Source organism: Rousettus aegyptiacus, unplaced genomic scaffold (genome assembly GCF_014176215.1).
Source record: "Rousettus aegyptiacus isolate mRouAeg1 unplaced genomic scaffold, mRouAeg1.p scaffold_m13_p_6, whole genome shotgun sequence".
In the NCBI taxonomy this organism is placed as follows: domain Eukaryota; kingdom Metazoa; phylum Chordata; class Mammalia; order Chiroptera; family Pteropodidae; genus Rousettus; species Rousettus aegyptiacus.
In genome coordinates this window covers 42,903,541-42,916,324 of record NW_023416309.1, presented here as the reverse complement: position 1 = coordinate 42,916,324, position 12,784 = coordinate 42,903,541, and the positions used below count along the sequence as shown (strand labels likewise).

Sequence of the window (12,784 nt, the reverse complement as noted above, 5' to 3'; positions counted from 1 at the left end):
CTGAGTATAAATCCATTTGTGATATCTTCCATCATTCTCTCTTCAAAGTCCATGAAAGTCTTTAGCTACACCTAAAACAACTCAGCAACACTTATTTAAAAAGCATTAATTGGGTAATTCCTACATGTAAGGCACTCTGGTGGATATTAAGATAAGAAAGAAGTAGATTCCGTGCTCACAGGAAAAATGGGACATATATGTAAAAATGCTTACCAGCCTGCAGTATCTGAGACAATATTAAACACAAAACATTGGGCTCTTTCAGTTTCAACTCTTATTGTGCCTATATATAATCTAGTTGAAATGGACTCTTCAATGTCACTAAAAATATCAGGCTCATTTATAATCTCATGTCTTTGCATAATGGCAAAGATAAGGCCACTCTAAGCAAAAAATCACCCATCTACACAGGGCCAGCACAAGTGTGCCTTCCTTTTCAAAGCCTGTTCTGACCACTTCAGCCCATTAATCTTCCTTCTTTTTCAATTCACTGTATTCATTATTTGTTTCCATTCAGCACTTATCATAGTTATATATGGTTATGTGCTTTAGATTTGTCTTTATTATTTAGTTGTGTTTATATACCTTGAATACATATAAAGTGTTCATCAAATATCTGGTGCATAAATCAATAATTAAAACAGGCAGGTAAGGATGGGGAGCAACTCATGGTATGAGAAAAAATTCCAGAAGAGCCCCAGAACTTTGGAAAAATAAAAAAGAACCCTCTGCATGGCCAATAGAGTCAGATTCTACATTCATTTATTTTATGGATATAGAGACTGATCCCTTTGTAACACATAAAGGCCAGCATTCCTAGAAGAGACTAGCCAGGATTATGGGGTTTATTTTCAGTTGAATGTCTGGAAGTACACTGATATCTGAATCTGATAATGAAATAATAAGAATAATAACAACGACAACAACAACAATAATTCAACCATGTTGCTCTTTCACATCCATTTGAGCCTTACAGACACTAAAAGGAAGGCAGGACAGTAATTACTAACTCAAACTCTTGCTCTCAAGCATTCCTGATCCATCTAGGCAGAGTTAACCTCTCACTATGTGCTGTCAGCACTATTTTTACTGTCTGCCTCTAAGAAGCTGCACGCACTAAGCCATTACTGGTTGGCTTGCCTTGCCTCCATTAGACCGTGAATCAAAGAGCAAAGGGATCATGCCTTATTCACCTTTATGTACCAGTGGTTTATACACTGCCTGGCACATAACAAATGAACACACGAGCCTGTTTCACAGCTAATGAAACTTAATCTTGGAGAAGTTAAGTTTTGGTTTAAAAAATTAGGATGTAATTTTTCTGATATCTAGCTCATGTCTTCTTGCCATAGAATCATGGTATATAGTTTATAATGAAGATTCTATCATGTTTATGCTGCTCTCACAAACTTTTATAGGTGGAGGAATTAAGAAAGACAGAAATATACGGCCCTTAAGTTTATAGAAATGGAGTCAGGTGAAGTATTTTCCTGTAATCACATCCCTAACAGCTGCTTCCATATGAATAGGGACGTGCTGTCCAGCATACCACAAAATCCATACACAAATAATTTTTGAAAGAACTTTGAGTGATTTCAAAGAAGCTTTGAGGGGCTTGGAAAAGATTTGGCCCATTTCAATTTAATTCGCCAAATATTTATCAAACACTGGTACTATAAGCTACATAAAAAATCTTTTTTGTCCAGTAAATGACAGAAGTGTGCATGTGTGTGATATTACTACATATACTGTCTTTTGATACTCAAAATAGCCAATAATTTAGTTAAGGAGATATATTCGCATTTCTATTTTATAGATTAAGATGCTGACACTTGGTTCTACAAAGTTACGGCAGCAACTATACAGAAAACTAAGATGTTGATCCTGATTTAGCTGATGGCAACTTTATATAATACCGCACCAGCTCTCTACCAACTCTCACCATATTTATCCCAACTGGGCTTTCTCTCCATGAGTAAGTACTAACGACAATCTGTGTCCAACTCTACGCATGGGAAAAATAGGCATCACTATTCCCCATTGCTCTTAGTCCCTTCCTTTATTTACCAACTCACTTACTAAAACAATACTAGCTCTATACCATCAAATTACAGAGTACACAGAACCATATCTAATTTTTCAAGCAGCAAAAAGGGTAACTGCTGACCATCAAAATACATGTACAGATACACCACGGAAAAGGGAAAAGTGGGGCAAAGACTAAAACTCTAGAAGTTGAGAAATAGTCAAAATTAATGAGTAGAAATGAAACACTGAGGCTTCTTAGGAAAATATGTGTTTAGCTAATCTTTTAGAAGTAGGTGGTGTGGACAGAGAGATGATGGAGAGAGATTTTACTGTGTGGAGGAGATAATCAGAACAAAGCTGTCAATATGGTTGAGGTCTCGAGTGTGGCTTGTGGGGGAGCTTTTCAGAGCAAGGAGGTTACTGGCCAAAATTACTGGCCAAAAGGAGGTGGAGGTTGCTTGTCCATTTGTCCATTAATCTCTTTCTCTTTTTTTCCCTATCCATCCATCCACCTATTCATGGATGTTTCTGTATCTACTTGTATGGGCATTGATATTAGAGTAGGTAGGAAGAAAGGAGAGATTTTGTAAAGACCAGACAATCCCATTGAGAAAGACATATTCATATATTTTATTTCAAGGACTGACATTTCCATGCAGGTTTTTAAGAAATGGATCATTCTCCTTTCCATGGCAGGTGTCTGAGGGACAGATGTTTAGACTTAAGACAGATGTTTCCTAATATAATATAGAAGAGACTTTGCTTGAAGCCTTCTATAACCCAGCAATATTCGACTTTGTCAGCCCTGATTTCAATCATAGCAAACAGAGCCCCAAATGTCTTCAACTAAAACCCAGCATGATTGTGTCTTTCTCTGCTGCAAACTCTAGAGACAGGCCAAGGAAAAATCTACGAGGGCCACAATAACACTGCAAAAGTCACAATCCTCCAGAGAAATGATCAGCCCTTCTGTCATGGAGGATCCTGGTAGTGGCAGAAAGCCAGCCGCTACAGCTCCTGCTAGAGCTGACCCTTGAGAGAAGCACAGCTCCTCTCATCTCACACTCTCCCTAACAGAGAAAGAACAAGAGATCAGCTGCTGATCTCCTCATCCAAGCCTGTTCCACCTCCTGCCTCCCTTGTCTCTAGTTTTGCTTTTTCAGCTCTTCAGTTTGACTGATGGGAGAAAAATTAAATTGAATTCTCTGCCTGCAGGCTGATTCAGATGAACAGAAAGAGCAGGCTCCTATTCATTAAGGGCCTCGGGTTTGCTACCTTGTCTCTCAATCTACAGTAAACTGCTGAGTCTGAAACAAATTTTATTCTATCAGAAGCTGGATCTTTGCAGCCTCACCATTCATTCATTTGCTCATCCTTTTCTTCATTCATTCACTCATTCATTCATTAAAAGGTATCAAGCAACTACTGTGCTTTAAGCCCTGATCTAAGTACTGGGCTTACGAAGGTTAAAAATGCCATGAACAGTGGAAGACAGAAATTTAGATAATTATACTGCCTTGCAATATATGTCATAATATTAATACTAGTCATCTGTGCAATGGTAAGATCACAGACAATTGGTACTTCTTTCTTTTGGTTATCTGGATTTTTAAAATTATTGTGAACATGTATTACTTTAGTAATTATTAAAGCTTTAACACTCAAATAGAAATAAAGCACATAGGCAGCCATTCTCTAGTGTTAGAGGAGTACTGATATGGAAATGTTCATATTTATTTAAAATATAATACAAAACATGCGTACATTGACATCAACTTTATTTAAAGTAGTATTGCAAAAGCTTGAAACATATTTGAAGGAACTATGCCAAAATATTAGCAGGGGTTATCTCTGAATTGTGGAATTCTGAATAATTTTTATATTTTTTAAAGATTCTATCATTGTCAGATTTCTTTATAATGGATATATATTATATTTTGTTAGTAATACAAGTCTGTATTTTTTAAACTTATACTTTCATAATAAATTTCTAATTATAATGCATACATTTATCTCTCAGGCTATCTTTTAAAAGGCCGAGATTTAAATTTTTGTATTTCTCACAAGGAAATTGGAATTAGACAAGGCAATCTGGGATTTTCCACAAAATGGTATCCTGCAGAGTTATTGTGGATAGTGGTGACTCCTTCCTTGGACAGGCATTGGTGTTTATATAGTTCTGCAAGTCTTTAGCCCAATGTGTTTCATGCAATATTAAAATAAAGTGTATTTTCCAAACATCTTTACAAACATTTCCTGTTTATGCAGAGTTACATATATAAGACCATGCCCTCCTCCACATTCTGTCTCATGACACTCCCTCTTTGCATGGATGCCACTGCTGGAGTTTTACCAGTCAGCAGTCCAGACCCTCTCCTTTCCCTCTCTGCTATCTGTCATGGTCTCATCTCTCTTAACAAGCATGTATTCAGTAGCAACGCACACAGAGCCCTAAATGAATCATTGGAACAGCTGGAAAATATGAAAGAACACACGCTTTTCCTTATCGATTTAGTTATTAGTTCCCTAATTACATCAGCCTGCCAGGGAAAAGCATCTGATAGCTAAAGAACTAAAAAGATAATTTAATCAATGTAACAGTATTCCACAGGCGGAACAACAAGTTGTATCTGAATAGCTTAAGTTCAAAGAAGATTGTGATTGCATTGGAAGGTTGTGAGTTGAATTGGGTCCTCCTCCCCTAAAAAAAGATACGTTGAATTCCTAATCCCCAGTGTTTCAGAATGACTTTATTTGGAAACAAGGCATTTGTAGAAATAATCAAGTTAAAATGTGGTCAGAGTGGGCCCTAATCCAATATGACTGATATCCTCATAAAGAGAAATTTGGAGACACAGACAGGCACAGTGGGAAGGCCATGTGAAAACAGAGGATTGGAGTGATGTATCCACAATCCAAGGGGTGCTAGAAAATCATCCAAAGCTACAAAGAAGTGAAGCACCCTCCTACAGTTTTCAGAGGGAGCATGAACTTGCCAACACATTGATTTTGGATTTCTAGCCTCTGGAATTGTGGGACAACAAATTTCTTCTGGTCTAAGTTTGTGGTATGTTGTTACAGCAGCCCTAGGAAATTAATACAAGCATCTTACACCTAGCACCAGAAATAAAAATGACAGATCTTGCTATATTTCTCTGTTGTTTTCTTGTCTCCACTCCTAGGCATTTAGTTTTAAGAAATCTGGTTTAGGGCCAGATTGTTGAATCTGTGGTTAAAAGCCAAAGTCTCATTTGCCAGTATTTCTGTCCTATGCATTTTCTCTACAACCCTAGGGATATTTTTTAAGAATAATGTAAATTCTTAATAACCATATGGCAGCAATGAGACAGAATCAGAAAAGGCAACCAAATATACAATTTTATAGCAACTTTTGGTGTTCAGGCCAGATTCCCTAGAGCTAGCAGATCTCCCATGTAGAGGGAAAATGGTTTGGAATTAATTCATATAAAAGCTGTCCCCTGTAGGCAGGTTCAAACTTAAGGTGTATCTGTTTGTTTTCCTCAAAACCTATAGAGTTTAGGTAGCATCCTACTGGATCCTAGTGATAATGATTTTGTCTTTTAAATAAAATGAGGCTGGTTTTCGTCCAAAATAAAGGTCTCTGCACCTATTTCTTTGGTAGCTGCAGAGAGAGTTGGAGAGCATGGCTGAGTTCCATGGGGCTTCAGGGAGAATCACTTGGGCTCTAGAAAGATCTGTGGTGGGCAGGAAAGAAAGCAGGGTCACACGGCTACAAAGAGTCCTTTCCAACATGTGCCTCTGGTTCCTTCCTTAGATATTCTCCAAAGATCTCCTCTCTTGATAACTGGTTGGAACAATCCTTCCCAACATCCCTTTAAGCTCTGGGTACACAAGAGCTTCTGTCCTCAGCATCCATTTTTATTTGCCCTTGGAAGATATGAGGCATCTATACCATAAAGATATTTATTTTAAAAGACCTAGTTGTACTATCCTATTGTAGAAGGCAACATTTTTTCTTCCCTTCTGGAAGATTTCTAGCCATATTGGTTTTTACCTGCCTCACATGGCTTACATCACTCATTTAACAAATACTGATAGAATGTCTATTAAGAACCAAAAGCTGTTACATGCTTTTGGAAACACCAGTGAACAAAACAGATTAATAGCCTCTGCCCCCAGGAGTCTTACATTCTGATGGCGACCAAAAACTCAAATGCCCTAAAGTTCATAGTGTGAATATGGGAGGGAGGTGTAAGAAAAACAGTACCATTAGTCGTATTCTTTAGACATATATTCATTGTGCTGGTTTTAACACACAAAGGATGTTTCTTTGCTTATCCTAGATTTTTTCCCATTTTTATTGAAGCATTTGGCACTCTATGGCTACCTCTTGTTTTCCTGCTTTTGAGAGAGAGATGAGTTCAAAAATGTTTCACTTTCCTTTGAGCTCTAAGGAAAACACTGTGCGAGTGTAATTATGCTTGGCAGATGACATTTCACCACAGTGCTCACGAGAAATAGGGAAACCAGAGGTCTCACGCTCCATCTGAAAATGGGCTTAGCTCTTCCTTGGCTGAACAAGAGAGCTGATCCAGTGTGGTTAGGCTTTATGTTTCCAAAGAAATTCGAAATTTTAGAATTTTTAATGGGAAATCTCCACATTTTTCTTTTTTTTTTCTTTTTTTTTTTTTTTGCAAAAATTTAAAACATTATGCAGGGCAAATAAACCATATCTTGATCCAGATGGTCAGATGCTGCCTGACGGCCACCAATTTGTGACCTGACTCTCAGTGCATATATACAATTACGAGAAGAGGAGAGTGGGAATCTTTGACTTAGAAGTAGGATTGCCAGAAACAGCAAATAAAAATACAGAATGCCCAGGTAATTTGAATTTCAGATGAAAAATATTTGTCATGTGTAAGTATGTCTCACATAATATTAGGGGTATGCTTTTATTTTTTTTAATGTTATTACTTTTTAAAATTTACCTGAAATTCACATTATCTGGGTATCCTGAATTTTATCTGGCAACCCTACCTTGAAGTCTCTCCCATTTCATTTCTAAGAGTCAGGATCACAAGACACACCCCCAAGACACACTTCTTTATTCTTTGACATTGGAATCACCAAGTAAATAAAAATATGTCAAAATTATTGTAAGTACATCCTGTAGTCAATTAACTCAAATGATTTCACTCAACGTATTTAGCATTAAATGAGCATCTAGCATATACTAGGCTTAGTGCCAGGTGTAATGATACAAAGAAAAATAACACAAGATTCCCTGATCTCCAAAAACTCAAAATCTAGATGGAAAGACAGATATGTCAGCAGGCAAGTGCAGCAGAACACAATAAGGCCGGCGCCAGTAGAGGCAGAGGAGTGCTGGGAGGACTCAAAGGAAGGGGTGGTCGGTTCTGCTGGGTTGGGCACTGGGCCACAAACTGAGTCATAATGGATGAATAGAAACTGGCCCGAAGGATAAGTTCTCCCGACACACTGCAGCTAACAAAGGTGAAAAATTCTGGTCATTAGGGAAGATGTTGGAAATAAAACAGAAACATTATCTCATCTTCCAACAAAAGTACAATTCTCTTGGCCCTGGATCAGTGTGCATTGGTCCAACTGCCACATCTGAAAAAAAGAAATTGCAGGGACAGAGAAGGATCCAAATAAGGTCACTTAAAGGATTCAAGAGGAACGGGAGGCAACAACTCCATGAGAGGATGGATGTGAGGATAAAATAAAGACTTAAAGACGGGCTGTGAGGGTAAAGGCTGTGAAAGCAGAGAAGTGCAGGTAGACACAAGAACTTTTAAAACAAGAACTGTTAAAAGTAAATGCACTAAACTATTGTCTGTGTCTCTGAGTTTTGTTTGCATGTTTTGTTTGTTGCTTTCAAAGGGAAAATGGTGGTGGGGGGAGGCTAGTTAAGGGGAAAGGGAGTCAGATATATGGCGAAAGAAGGAGCTTTGACTTTAGGTGATGAATGCACCATGCGATATACAGATGATGTATTATAAAATATTACACTTGAAACATACATAATTTTTATTAACCAATGTCACCCCAATAAATTTCATTTAAAAAGTAAATTCATAAAATTTACAACTATAAGAAGTTGGTGAGAAAGAAACAGAATAACCTATAAATGGTATCAAACATGGTTTAAGACTCAATGCTTCTCAGTTTTTCATCAAAATAAATTCAACGACCAGAGGGAATAAAACATCTCACTAGGAATCTGGGGTGTGATTTTAAGCAGTCTAACATAAGGGCAAATATTTTCAAGTCTCTAATTATCCCTGTAAAATTCCGTGGATATTTTGTGGATTGCTCTATGAATAACTGTGCTTAGAATAAAAGATAAGTTGCTTCACAAATCTTCAAGTTAAGTGGACCCTCCAGAAAGAGACTCCATATCGATTAAACTCTTTCACCACTTCTCCCCACCCAGGGGTGCATTTTTGAGCTCCAGTTTGAAGAAGAGGGAGAAGTGACACTAAGAATGTTTGATGTATAATTAGGAACTGGGTGTTATCGATGGAAGTAACTCATTTAACTGACTCTAGTGTGTTTTATGTAGGGTGACTACAAGTGGGTTATGGTCATAACTTGGTGCCTATGACAACTGGAATCCTAGATTTGATATGAAGAAACACACTATGAGCAGGGTTTTTATCGAAGTCTCCTTAATTATCAGGAACAAGGGGAAGGGAAATGTAGTTTTGGCTACATATATGTTTGGATTAGCAAAGCCTTCTATCTCCCAAGTCCTACTCTGCTAGAGGTGCTGGTGTCTCTAAAGGCCCATTTGAGAACCCAAGTGCTTGTCCCACACTCCCCAAGGCCCACCCTACAGTATAGAGTGCTTTCCTCCAGTTGGGCATGTAGAAACTGGCTCAAAATGATACTGATGTCTGCGCTCCTTCAACAGAGTGACACCATGCTCATTTCCCACCAGCCTTTTCATTTAGTTTTCTCTCTGTCCCCCTTATTTTCCAAGTTCCAAAGCCACGCTGGCCGTTTTTGGCTTCTCAAATATGCCATGAACTCTCCAGTCTCAGGGTTTTTGCACATTTTGTCCCCTCTACCTCATATACCCTAAAATACTCTCTTCCCTCTCCACACTCTTCTCTTTCCATTCATGTATTGAACTCCTGCTCATACATCAGGTATCAGCAGAAATAACACTTCCTAAAGAAAGTCCTCATAGGTCACCTCATGCTCTAGATAACTCCTTGTTATTTGCTCTCATGACTCTCCATTCTCGTATTCCATTCATTAAAGTATGAAATTATGTATTAGTGTAATTATATAATCTATGTCTGTCTCCCATTCTAAGTAGCGGGGATCACTAGTTTAATATTCCCCAGTGGTTAACACGGTGCTAGGTATAGGAGAATAGATGCTCAATAAATATTTGCTGAATGAAGAGTGAATAGTCCTCTTTAAGTCTTTAAAGCTCTACTACTTCCACCTGTAAGGCTCCTTTCTCTTCCCAAATTTGCATAGATTCTACCTTTCTTTCAATGTTAGTTCAAACTGTCTCCCTTCTGAAGCCATTCTTTACCCACTTAGCCGAAAGAGGCAACTTTACAACAGAAAAACTGAAGAACTACTTTTAAAAGCAAATTCACAAAACTCATTACCATAAGAAGTTAGTAAGAATGAAAGTGTATCCTAAAAGTAGATCTCTCTTCTCATATTTAACACCCAGTGTCCAACCAGATTCTCATAACAAGTTTCTCTAATAAGTTCTCAAATTGTTTTTATTTAATTCATCCAAACATTGATCTATTCATTTGTTCAGTTAAGCATCAAAATTTCAGGCAATCTCTTCAAATAGAATAGAGGGTCCTGGGCAAAAGGGATCGATCTTAAATCTTGATCCCCCCACAGAAACTGCCACTGGGCTTTCCGACGACACAGAATCAGAAGGCAATAAACTTTTGTAGCTGACAGTGGCCTTAGAAATAATCTGGACAATTCTTTTTACCCATGGAGAATTCCTTTTACACCCAGAAAATCTAAGTGACCTGCCTAGTGTCACACAGCTAGTTAGTTGTGCAGCTGGAATTCAAACCCAGGTTCCCAACTCCCACCTCAATGCTCTTTTTACTGTATGGTACAGTTCTTTTTTGTAAACTGCTTGATTTTAAAAGAAAGATGAGTTAATATGACTTCACAAGAATAACTCATTTGGGTATGCCACACATGAATGACACCATACCTTGAATTTATCTAGCATTTTTATTTACAAATCAGTTTCGAAACTCATTTAATCCTATTTTATATGAAAGAGTATTTTCTGAGCTAACAGTCACATAAAACAATCTTACAATTTATACAGTGTTTACCAAAATCCATTCTTTTGTCTCCACAGTCCTATTCTCTTAACCATTTTCCACTGCAATCAGATTCTATTCATTTTTATACATTATGATTCAGAAACATGTCATATTAAGCAGTATCTTTTGAACATAAATGTTGACATTCCTCCATTTGCTGAGTTTATTTGTTCTGACCCACCCCCCTCCCCCACTTTACCTATGTGTTCACTCTCCCTAATGGTTTAGTTTCATACCACATCTCATTATTATTGTCCACTAACTTGTCTCCAACCCTGGTCTTTTCACTGTGTCCAAATTGTCCTTAACTTTTTTCCAAATTCAGATTTGTTTTTGCTTCCTAAACACCCAAATCTAAAACAGGTGGGAAGAACTTAAATCTCTTAGTTTTAGGTCATTTATTTAAGTTACTATTTTGAAGTATCAAAACAATAACACTTGCTTTCAACTTGGGAGAAATGAAGTCTTTACTATTCCTACCATGTGGGAACGCCACTTGAAACATATCTCCATGTGGACATTTAAGTATACTCGTCATTCCAATGTTAACATATGGTCAGAAAATCTGAGTTCATTCAAACTCAAGAGATTAAAGAAAAAAATAGTGTATATTTCAAAGGCTATTTTTTCAGAGGAATAAGAAGAAATTAACATTGATGGAGAGATTTCCCTGGACAGATATTTTTGCATGTTATCTAGTTTAATTGACACAAAATAAACATAGTTATTTCCATCCACACTTTCTGGAAAAAGAAATCACAGTGGCCCCATGTGTTTCACAAACTTGTTCAAGATCTCAAAGCAAATTCCAGGACATCTGATTCCAAATACCAGTGTTCATTCTAAAATACCCAGCTGCCATTGAGAAATGAATGCTTTCAAGGAAATACCCCAAATTATGAGGGAGCTCAAATTATGTCCTTGGAGGAAAGTTGTAGAAACTTGATGTTATTGTCACAGAAAACTGACCAATGTGCAAAGAGGTTTATAACTACTTTCAAATATGAGAAAACATTGTTCTATGTAAAGACAATGAGACTCATCTTCTGGGCTGCACAGGTGAAATCTAGGCAGAAGTAAATGTTGGTTTAATATAAGGAATAATATTCTAATGGCAAGAACTCCCTGAGGCTAGAAGAAACTGGCTTGCATGGCAGTAAGTTATCCAGAGTTAGGGGATATATTTGTGTATAAAACGAATGAGCACTTTGATTAAGGTGACACTATCAGGAAATAAAAGTGTTAGATGGAGTTTAAACCAATGAGTTCTTAAGTCCTTTATGATTTTTAATTCTTCAGCCAAGAGCAATAATCCTAGGCATAGAACCCAAGGGAATGTTCACTATTGAGGCTCCCTAAACATTTGTAAAAGCTGGCAGATAAACTTTTTTTAAAAGGCTCTCAAATGTTGTGGGAAAGAACCAGGACTCTATGTGGCAGTCTTTGGTAGATTCTAAAGTTTCCCTGTATCTACAATCTTTATAAAGGGATTTTCAGCTCCTTCCTTCGAGAGCCAGAATTTATTTTCTCACCCCTCAAATAAAGGTTGCCCTTATTCCTTGTTTTGTCATCATAATGCAGTGGAAATGACAGTGTTCCAGTTTTGAGCATAGTCCCTAAGAATCCTTAGACACTTCCAATCAAAAGCTTGGAATGCTGTCACTTTCTAGATGAACAAAACTGTTAGCTTGCTGGAGGATAAGTCCACAGAGAAGAGAACCCAGGTATCCCAGTTGAAGCTATCTCAGGTGACGATATAGCTAGCTGAGCATTAAACATACAAGAGAGCCCAGCCAAGATCAGCACAGCTGCCCACTCAACCATAGCTAACAATAGACACATAAATGAATCTAGCTGAGACCAGAAATATCACCCCCCAAACCCAGAGTTGTGATCAATAATAAATACTTATTGTGTTAAGTCTCTAAGTTTAAGGCAGGTTGGTTACATTACCCAGCATTAGCTAGCTGATACACAGACCTACAATCAAGTCTTAGCTCTATCAAGTTATAGCTCTATCAACTCTTTGCTCTATCAATGACCTAACAGGACTGTTTTGAGGAAGACTTTAAATTCTTCAGTATTAGTCTTCTTCTACAAGCATGATGATAAAAGGCTGTCTCCAGAATAGTGGTTCTCAAATTTCAAAGTTATTCAGAGACCTTCTTAAAAATGTACATTCACATTTGCCTCCAAAAATTCTGATTCAGGAGGTCAAGAATAGAGCCCAGAAATCTTCATTTAACAAGCTAGCAGATGATTCTATTATAAATGTAAATGTAAAAGGGACCACTCATTAAGAAAAACTCTGTTCCAGACAATTAGGGAAGCTTAGACATTTATAAGTAAGCCCATTCCCCTGTTTTCGGTGAACCTCTATCTCCATCACAGATAGACAATGTCCAGCTGAGTATCTATAG

At 37.5% G+C, this 12,784-nt stretch overlaps 1 protein-coding gene across 3 annotated transcripts in view; it reads right to left on the bottom strand.

The window, feature by feature from the left end:
- The window catches only part of SORCS3 (sortilin related VPS10 domain containing receptor 3), a 513,788-nt gene that overhangs the window by 179,542 nt on the left and 321,462 nt on the right, over positions 1-12,784 (bottom strand). The window lies entirely within an intron of this gene.